The following is a 9,676-nucleotide window of genomic DNA, read 5'->3' on the forward strand; positions in this document are numbered from 1 at the left end:
TGCGCATTAACTCCATGGACAGGTCTTTACTGCCCGCCTATACGGAACTCGCAATACAGAAACAATTACAAGCAAACTTGCACTGATCCCCAAGCACGGACCCAGTGGCCTTGATTACAGGGAGGTTTGCCTCCGTGTGCTCTTCGTCCGCGTCCTATCATGATCAATGTACAAGACAAGCCAAAATATCTATCTCATATTTTCTAACTAAACATTACTCAACACAAAACGACCATAGTAAAGTAGACACTCCCACCCATATTAGCATACTATAAGTAGTATTTGGTATTCCATCAAACGAGTGAACATAATTTTTTTAGGCGAACGAGTGAATATATATATTGACAACACTTCTTGATGAATACAAATTTGACGCTATTTAAATGATTAATCATGTAAAGCGCACGAACTTGCATGCGAGTAGTAATTAACATGAATAAACAATGCACTAGTACCAATGCTGAATTGGAATTTCCAGAAGGAGATAGAGGGGGCACAAACCGCACAGGCATTCGGAGCGTGCGTTCGTCATGTGCTCATGGGCGTCCAAGCAGTTGCAAAGTCCCAACTCCATTCTACGTGATTCTATTTTTCCGAGCTTGACGTGATTCAGGACGGCAAAATATAACCATGAATAAGATAGCACATCTCCATCCTCAAAGCATATTTTTTTTTCGAAATTCTTATTTGGTTGACGCACATCTCCATCCTCGAAACATTTTTACTCGGGGGAGGGTTTCTTTTGCCTGGAGTTTACAGAAGATGCAGAAGAGGAGAGGCCCGTCGATCAAAAGGTGGCAAATGCGGCGATTCTCTCGGCGGAGCCGGGCAAGCTGAATTTACGCATTCTTCAACAAGAGCTCAAGAACATTGTCACTGGTGAGTGGGACTGGCAGGTGACACGGGTAGGCGATGATGATTTCTTGCTGGTTTTCCCCTCGGCGGATTTGCTGCACATGGCCAAGTCAAGTGGCAAGCTCTTTCCGCCTTCTCATGACATCACCGCAAGGGTGCGGGATATGCTGCATGAGGCGATTCAGCCGATGGCCATGTCGGAAGTGTGGGTGAAGCTCCATGGCATTCCTCAGAAGCACTGCAGAGAGGAGCGTATCAAAGAAGGCTTTAAGATGTTGGGGCGACCGATTGTGGTTGATGAGCTTTCACTCATTCGGTTGGGGCCGGTGAGGATGAAACTAGCATGTAAGGCGCCAGAGAAGCTAAATGGTATGGTCGAAGTTTGGTTCAACCATGAGGGCTACCAGGTCAAGGTGGAGGTCGAGCGCCCGCGCCAGCGTGGGGGAGTGGGTAGTGCCGGAGGTGGTGGGGCGGGGGCTTCTGATGCTCCCCCTCCCCCACCGTCCAAGCCAAATGGGTCCAGTTCCTCGGCCCCCTCTGCTGGCAAGGGCAAGGCGGCTGACGCGGAGGGTAACAAGATGGCTTCGGGCCCGGCGCGGCAGGGCGCTGCGCAAGATGTGGTGATGGGGGTGCAAGAGGATGAGCAAGAGGACAGTATGCAGGATACTTCCATCGACACCGAAACGTGGGACAAGCTGGGTGCGATGGAAGGGCGTGCGGTGGTGGTGGCGACCCAGGACACTGCTGTGAGCGTGCCTACCCTGGCACGCAACCTGGCGGGGGCTTTCGAGAGTACGGGTCCAATCTGACGCTGCAGCCCCCGGTCTCCGGCCACACCCTTGCGCTGGTGTCAGGTGCTTTGGATGGCGCGCGTCTTGAAGTGGGGAGGGCCTCAAACCCCTCTTCTCCGGTGGCTACCCATGCTGATGGGGGCTGCGTGCTCAATGCCGAAGGCGCCACGCCCGCTTCGGGCAAGCGTGGCTCTGGGAGCGCGGGCAGGCAGCCCAAGAAGACGGCGGGCAGGAAGCTGGGGTCCAAGAGCTCGGCTCCGGCGGTGACAAGTGCGGCTGCTTCCTTGCGTGGTGAGTTGGGGACGGAGTTGGCGGCGGGGGATGTGGGTGTCAAGGCCAAGAGATCCAAGGCCACGCCAGTGGTGACGCGGGAGCCGAGTGCCAGAGCGAAGGCCAAGCTGGGCGTTCTCTCTTCCTTGGAGAACGCCAAGCTGTGTGCTGCTGACAAGAATTTGGACGTGTCAGGTAATCCTTTACCCTCTTTCAGGATTCTTAGCGCTTTTTCGGACGATCATCTTGCGTCGATTCTACATGATAGTGGGGTGGTGGTTGCGGCTAGTAACGAGGATATAGTTTCGTTAGTCCGCGCGCGCGAAGAGGCACAAGCTGCACTGGCAGAGGCTGCGGCGAGATGCCTGGCGGTGAGTACGGTGACCACGAGCCCAGGGGGGCAGTTGGTGGATCCTAGGCCCGAAGGGGAGGCAGAGGCGAGAGAGGCCTCTGGCATCCCCTCTTCCAGCCGTGGCCCGGCAAGGAAGAGAGTGCCTAAAGCGGTGAGCTCTCCGGAGTTCGCCTTTGAAACCGGATTATCTAATGAGATACATCTTTTGGAACATCCGGGGCTGCGGACATGTAGGGCGTCGTACGCGGCTTAGGGAGTACATGGCCAAGGAGCGTTTAGACATTGTTGTGCTACAAGAAACCATCAAGTCTGACTTTGCCTATCGTGATTTAGTTGCGTTAGATCCGTTGCAAGGGTTTGACTGGTGCTGGGTTCCTTCCTCTGGTCATTCGGGTGGCCTTCTCATGGGATGTAAGCGTGATGTATGTGATGTAATCCTATGGGAGTTTGGCGTGTTTTTCATTGCGACTACGATTCGACATCGCACCTCGGGCTTGATTTGGGTAGTGGTGTGCGTCTACGGTCCTGCAGATCACTCGAGATCTACGGCTTTTCTGGACGAGGTAACCGGGCTGGTAGGGGCCAAACGGGCAGCCAACCTTCTGGTCATAGTGGGAGGCGATTTCAACTTGATTCGCTCGGGAGCGGACAAGAACAATGCCAACGTGAACTAGTCAAGGGTGACGATGTTCAACAATGCGATCGCGGCGGCATTTTTAAGAGAGGCCGCTCGCTCGGGTGCGCGGGTGCGAGATATACTTGGACAGACAGACAACTTTGTCCGGTTCGGTGTGTGCTGGATAGAGTGTTCTTCACGCCGGAATGGGAAGTGCTATTCCCATTATGCTCGCTTATGGCCGAGACTAGGATTGTCTCCAACCACATCCCGCTCATCTTTTCCTCAGGGGAGGAGGCGATTAGACGGAGTAGTAGGTTCTACTTCGAAACAGCATGGTACGAAGCAGAGGGCTTCAAGCTCATGTTGAGAGAGAGGTGGGAATCAATTTCGTCGCAGATTGGGCCCCAACGGGGCCCGGCCGAGTTCTGGACTGCGAGGGCGGCCAAGTTGCGTGCTTTCCTCAGGGGTTGGGGAGCAAACCACGGTAGCGATTCCAAAAAGGAGAGAGCTAGGCTGACGGAGGAGATTGCGACCCTAGATTTGGCGGCGGATGTGAGATCGTTCTCTGAGCAGGAATGGGCTCATAGATACGCTCTTGAAGATCAAGTGCTTAGTATCCTGAGAGCGGAAGAGGAGTACTGGCATCATAGGGGCGGCGTTAAGTGGGTGACTAAAGGGGATGCAAACACGGGTTACTTTCACGCGTTTGCTAACGGGAGGAAACGAAAGTTTGATCTTGCGCCTTAACTCCGACAATAGTGTATTGGTCACCCAGTCCGAGATCAGCAGCCACATATACGACTTCTTTATCGGTTTGTTGGGGACGGCCGAGGAGAAAAACCTTAGTCTACGAGAGGATCTGTGGGAACCTTTCGAGCAGGTGTCCCAGGCTGAAAATGCGGGCCTAGCCCTGACCTTCCTCCCGGAGGAAATCGACAGGGCGATGACCTCCATGAAAGCGGGCACTCCACCAGGGCCCGATGGGTGGCCGGTGGAGTTCTTCAAGAGACTCTGGCCGTGCTTTAAACACGTGTTCCACGCGATAGTTAACGGATTTGCGCTGGGTCAAGTGGACCTCTCCCGCCTTAACTACGGGGCGATTAGCCTCATCCCCAAAGTTAAGGGCGCAGACAACATCAAGCTGTTTAGGCCGATAACGCTTATCAACGTTCCGTTTAAACTATGCGCCAAAGCGTACGCCTCGCGGATGGCCCCTATAGCTCAAAGGGTGATTAATAGAAGTCAGACTGCATTTCTAAAGGGGTGCAATATTTTGGAGGGCCCAATTCCGCTTGCGGAGATTGTGCACAAGCTGAAACGAATGAAAGGGAAAGGGGTTTTGCTCAAACTCGACTTCGAGAAAGCCTATGATCGCGTGAACTGGGAGTTCGTGCATGAGGTGTTGCTCAAGAAGGGCCTAGAGGCGGGCTTCGTGCACATAGTTATGCACCTGGTCAGTTGTGGGTAGACTACGATGACGATCAATAGAGAGATGGGTAAATTCTTCCAAAACAGACGGGGACTCCGCCAGGGAGACCTAGCTCTTCGTTGATCTTTAACTTCGTTGCGGATGCGCTCGCAACGATGATTTCAAAGGCTAGAGGGGCGGGTCACGCGAAAGGTTTAGTGCCGCACCTCATCCCAGGGGGGTGACGCATTTGCAATACGTCGACGATACGATGTTGTTGTTGGAGCCGGACGATCACAACACTGCCTCAACCAAGCTGCTCCTACTAGCCTTTGAGATGTTATCTGGGCTCAAAATCAACTTTCTCAAGAGTGAATTTATCACGATGGGTTTGGAGCAGCACGAGAGCGTGAGGATTGCTAATCTACTTAATTGCAAGCCAGGGAGCTTCCCAATTAAGTACCTCGGGCTCCCGATCTCTCACCGGAAACTCGCCATTTCCGAATGGGAGCCCTTCTATGGCAAAGTGGCTAATAGGGTTAGTCCGTGGCGAGGGAGGTTTATGTCTTCGGCAGCTAGACTGATTCAGACAAACTCTAGTCTGTCCTCCCTGCCCCTCTTTACTATGGGGATGTTCCTGGTGGCGTACGGAGTGCATGGAAAGCTCGACACCCCGCGTTCCAAGTTCTTTTGGGAAGGAACCGGAACTAAAAAGAAATACCATTTGTTGAAATGGGCTGCGGTATGTAGACCCAAGAAATTTGGCGGCTTGGGGATTACTAACTCAAAGCTGATGAATGTTGCCTTATTAACCAAATGGTGGTGGAAACTAGCCACTAACGAATTGGGTCTATGGGCAGACTTGCTTCGGGCAAAGTATTTCCCGGATGGAAATGTGTTTAGCGCCATGTCATCGGGTTCGTCGTTCTAGAATGGGATCCAGGCGGTTCGGCCGGCTTTCGCGTTAGGTGCGAGGTTCGAGGTAAAGAACGGCTTGTCGACTAGATTTTGGTTAGATAAGTGGCTGGGAGACAGGCCACTCTGGCAAGCCTTTCCGCAGCTGTACAAGGTGGCCTCGGACACCGACGTGCTGGTGGGGGATGCCTTGCACACGACGCCACCGACGATTCACTTTTTGTGGACTTTGAGCACGGAGGAGCTGGCAAGTTGGGACTTGCTACAGGCCCAGGTCGAGCAACCCCTCCTGGGTCTGGGTGCAGACGAGGTGTCCTGGGACTTGTCGGCGTCCCGAAAGTTCACGGTCAAGTCCATGTATAGCAAATTGACCGAGGGGAACTCGATGGACATAGCTAGGGGGCTATGGAAGGCTAGTATTCCATTAAAGATAAAAATATTTCTTTGGCAAATGTTCCGTAATTGATTACCGACGGCCGACAACGTTGCTAAGCATAATGGCCCATCTAATGGGTCTTGTGTTGTGTGCGAGACGTTAGAGGACGCGAACCATGCATTATTTCAGTGTGCGCTAGCACGTTTTGCATGGAGTGCGGTGCGGGAGGTTTTCCAACAAAACTGGAATCCTAGATCGGGGGCTGAATTGTTGACGATGCTTCAATCGCAGCAGGGGGCCAATGCCAGGGTCTTGTGGCGATGCGTGGGAGCATTACTTTGGTCACTCTGGACGATAAGAAACAAGATGACAATGGAGCACAAGTTCCCTGCTAACCCGACTGATGTCATTTTTAAATGCCATCTTTTTTTTACAGACGTGGACACCGTTGGAGAAACAATATGATATTGAACTCATGAAGAGCATGATGGAGAAGATTGCCAGCAGTATTCCGAGACTTCGTCAAGCAACTTGGGCTTCCATGAGCGTTTTATCTTTTGGTTTTGTGTGGTGTGTCAGGAGGGATGTTCGATGTTCATTCAGGCGCTAGGTTGGGGCCTTGTCCTCTGAACTTTGGTTATGTTTTACGCATGGCCGGTGAGGCCGGTTGAAACCTGCGGTTCTTGGGTGTGTTAGTTGTTTATAAACTTTGTGATGCTGCTTTCGTGGCTTTATTAATTTAAATCCGGACGTGTCTAGCGTCTTCGTTTAAAAAAAAGCATTTCGTATGTTTTTTCTAGCAGTTTTAGTTGTATCGAAGATGATAGTTTCTCGAGAGCAACACGGATTTTTAGAATGATGGCAGTTTTGAGCTTTCTTTCTAGAAGTTTTATGTGGTCTGAATAAACTGTCATCCTCGACCAACTAAAACTGTCATCAAACATTCGTAATGTCACCTGTCCCCGTGAACGTCAGCCAGAGGATCCTATTTTGTAATCAGTAACTGAAGGAGTGAGACGAGAATATGAGCCTACACTGAAGTACACATACTGCCAGTAAGAAGTATGCAACGTCTCACTGAAGGCCAAATGCTGCAGAAGAACTAAATTATGAATTCGGCACGCACGCCTACACCGTACAAATCTTGCGAAAGAGGCAAGGACAAGCATCACACCATGGAATCCCAGAGAAGCCACTGCATTTATTTTGATTTTCCTTCTTCCTTTTTTTTCTGAGAAAGAGTGAACCATCATCCCACTGCATCTTGCACGCCCATCTTTTCTGACGAAAAGAGGTCACATCATCGGAGGTTGATCACTTATTAATGGCCGGATTTGGCGCTCCTCGAGATTGTTCATCTTCCACATGATTCAAGAAGGCGTAAAATGCCACGTCGGAAGACCCACCTTCCTTGATGGCTTCTGCAGCCATCTCTTTCGCCATGGCCGCCCTCTCTCGAAGCTTTTGCCCTTCCTCCGACTCCATTACCAGCCTCACCTTGGCATGCACCTCCTCGGCCTTCACGGACGACTCCTCGTAGCCCTCCACCGCCACCCCGATCTTCATCTCCTCCACCAGGTGTATCTTGTTCAGCCTCTGCTCCGCGTACAGCGGCCAGCAGATCATCGGCACGCCGGACATGACCGCCTCCAGCGCCGAGTTCCACCCGCAGTGCGTCACGAACGCTCCCACGGCCTCGTGCCGCAGCACCTCCGCCTGTGGCGCCCAGTTCTTCAGAACCAAGCCCCTGTCCCCGGTTCTCTGCAAGAAACCATCAGGAAGCAACGCCTCCAGATCCGGCTCGCCGGACTTGCTCTGCTCCTCGCGTGGGCTACGCACGGCCCACAGGAACCGGTGGCCGGAGTTCTCTAACCCGCTAGCCATCTCTCTCAGCTGAGCCGCCGAGAAAACACCCCCGCTGCCGAAGCAGAGGAACACCACGCTCTCCTTTGGCTGCCTGTCCAGCCACTCGAGGCAAGCGTGCCTCTCGCCGCTTTGACCGCTCACGCCGCCGTCGACCAATGGCCCGATGCAGTATATTTGCGGCGTGGAGCGGCCGCCGGACACGCAGAGGCCATCCCGGAGAGCTTTGACGGCTCTCGACTCCAGCCACTCGAAGCTGTTCACCAGAATGCCTCTCGCTTCCGGCATCCGCGCCAGCTGCTGCACTCGTCTCTTGCACAGGTCGCTCTCCCGGTCTGCCATGGTGTCCGGCATCTCCAGAGCGCGAACCGGCGGCACGCCGGAGAAGGGGAGCGCCGTGTCTCCCATGTCCTTGAACGAGAAAGGCGCCGCGCGGAAGATATCAGGAACCTGGAGGTAGATCGCGAGGTCGGCGGCTGCGGACGCGTAGAACATGTACGCGGGGACGGCGAGCTCCGCGGCGACGTCGAGGGCGTCGACGCAAAACATGTCGAGGACGATGGCATCGACGGCAGGGAGCGAGCGGAGGAACTCTCGGAGCACAGGGCTCGCGAGGCGGAGCTCGTCGAGCATACGCAAGGCTGTGTTGGAGTACTGCTCATTGGTGCTCGCAGGCTGGATGGGCAGGAGGTGGACTGCTATGGAGGGGGAAGCGCTGGCGAGGCGGGTGACCGCGGCTTCCAGCACGGGGTCCTTCCCCGGCGGGTCGACGACGGCGATGGTGACGGCCACGCCACGGCGGAGGAAGGCCTTGGCCAGCTGGACCATGGGGTTCAAGTGGCCGACGCCTAGTGAGGGGTAGAGGACCACCGTCTTCTCCGCCATGCCGGCTCACAGTCACAAGATTTGCAACTCGCTAGAGGTTGGGCTGATTAGCAGAGAATGAATGGAAAACTGGCGAACTCAAGTGCGGTTTGCAAGAGTGAGTGGTGGTGAACCGGCGATCCTCGGCAATCATATATCAGCCATGGGCCATCATATATCAGCCACACACTTATATCAGCCATGGGTCACAAGCCCATCCCCTTTTGAGAAAGGATGCTAACCAAAGGACAAAGGTGATGCCTGCCATACCCATGAATGACTCGTCGAGAGGGCATTTTGCAGCGAGCCAGCGACCCAACGAGCATTCACGTAGGAGTACTATCTTGGCTGGTCCTCTTGGAGCTGTGGACAACAACGAGAAAAAGGAAAGCTCCCCCGATTTTGTTCTAAGAACAAGACGAATAAAGGAAATGCAAAGTTGCTGGTTGAGTGACATAAACTGCAGACGATAGATTCGGCACTGCGTGGTTGAGCTGTCGTTGCCTCGTTGGCTGACAATGGAGCACACGGACTGTGAATAGTAGTGGTGGCGACGCCGCGGGATCCGATAGGCTCCTATCATGTCATGCGGGAAGGCCATCAAAATTCAGTCCCAGATTAGCGGGCGCTACATGCATGGGGTCACGCTCTACACGGTTGTTGCAGGAGAGCTGATCCTCACTTTAACATGAGCTAGCATGTAAGTTTCCTCATGCTTTCGGGATGATCTACGACAAGTTTTGTCTATGCACGTTACGTCACAGGACTGGATTAAGTTTGTGGGCTACAACTCAATCGGGTTCAAGTTGTTTCTTCGTGGTTGTTGCGTCGGCGTGTACAACTGCATTCGTAGAGAAAACGGATCGTGTAACTTCCGCTCTCTCTGGAAAGCGAGTAGCGAGGCAGAGCGGTCCCTCCCCAGCTGCGGCCAATCCGCCGGCTTCCCTTCCGTCCCTAGCCGCTCCGGCGGTGGCGGAAGGGCCGGGGAACCTTGGCTCCCTATTTATCCAATGTTGTCAGGTTGAAGCTTTGTATTTCGGATGATGGTGTTTGGTCGGTGCCAGCGTCAACACAGTGAATAAGGTTTTTTTGGGTCATCGTCTCGACAGCGTCGAGGAGCCATGTGTCCTTCTAAGGTCTTCAAGATGGTGATGGAGCTCTCGCTACAGGTCTTGTTTCTTCGACTTTGTCATCGTCACACCGACTTGTCCGGCGTGCGTCGCTTCCTCCCGGACACCTTGCTCTCACACGCCCTCTCCGACCTTTTCACCTTCATTTGTTACATAAATTTGTTGATCTTTAATCTTATTAGCACCTTTGTTCTTCTTTTTTTTGAAATGATAGGGGTCGCCTCCCTGCCCCA

General features: G+C 53.4%; 1 pseudogene; it reads right to left on the reverse strand.

Moving 5' to 3' along the window:
- Positions 1-6,574: 6,574 nt before the first annotated feature.
- LOC123079094 (anthocyanidin 5,3-O-glucosyltransferase-like) lies at positions 6,575-8,933 on the reverse strand (annotated as a pseudogene).
- Between the last annotated feature and the right edge of the window lie 743 nt (positions 8,934-9,676).

Source organism: Triticum aestivum, chromosome 3D (genome assembly GCF_018294505.1).
Source record: "Triticum aestivum cultivar Chinese Spring chromosome 3D, IWGSC CS RefSeq v2.1, whole genome shotgun sequence".
In the NCBI taxonomy this organism is placed as follows: Eukaryota; Viridiplantae; Streptophyta; class Magnoliopsida; order Poales; family Poaceae; genus Triticum; species Triticum aestivum.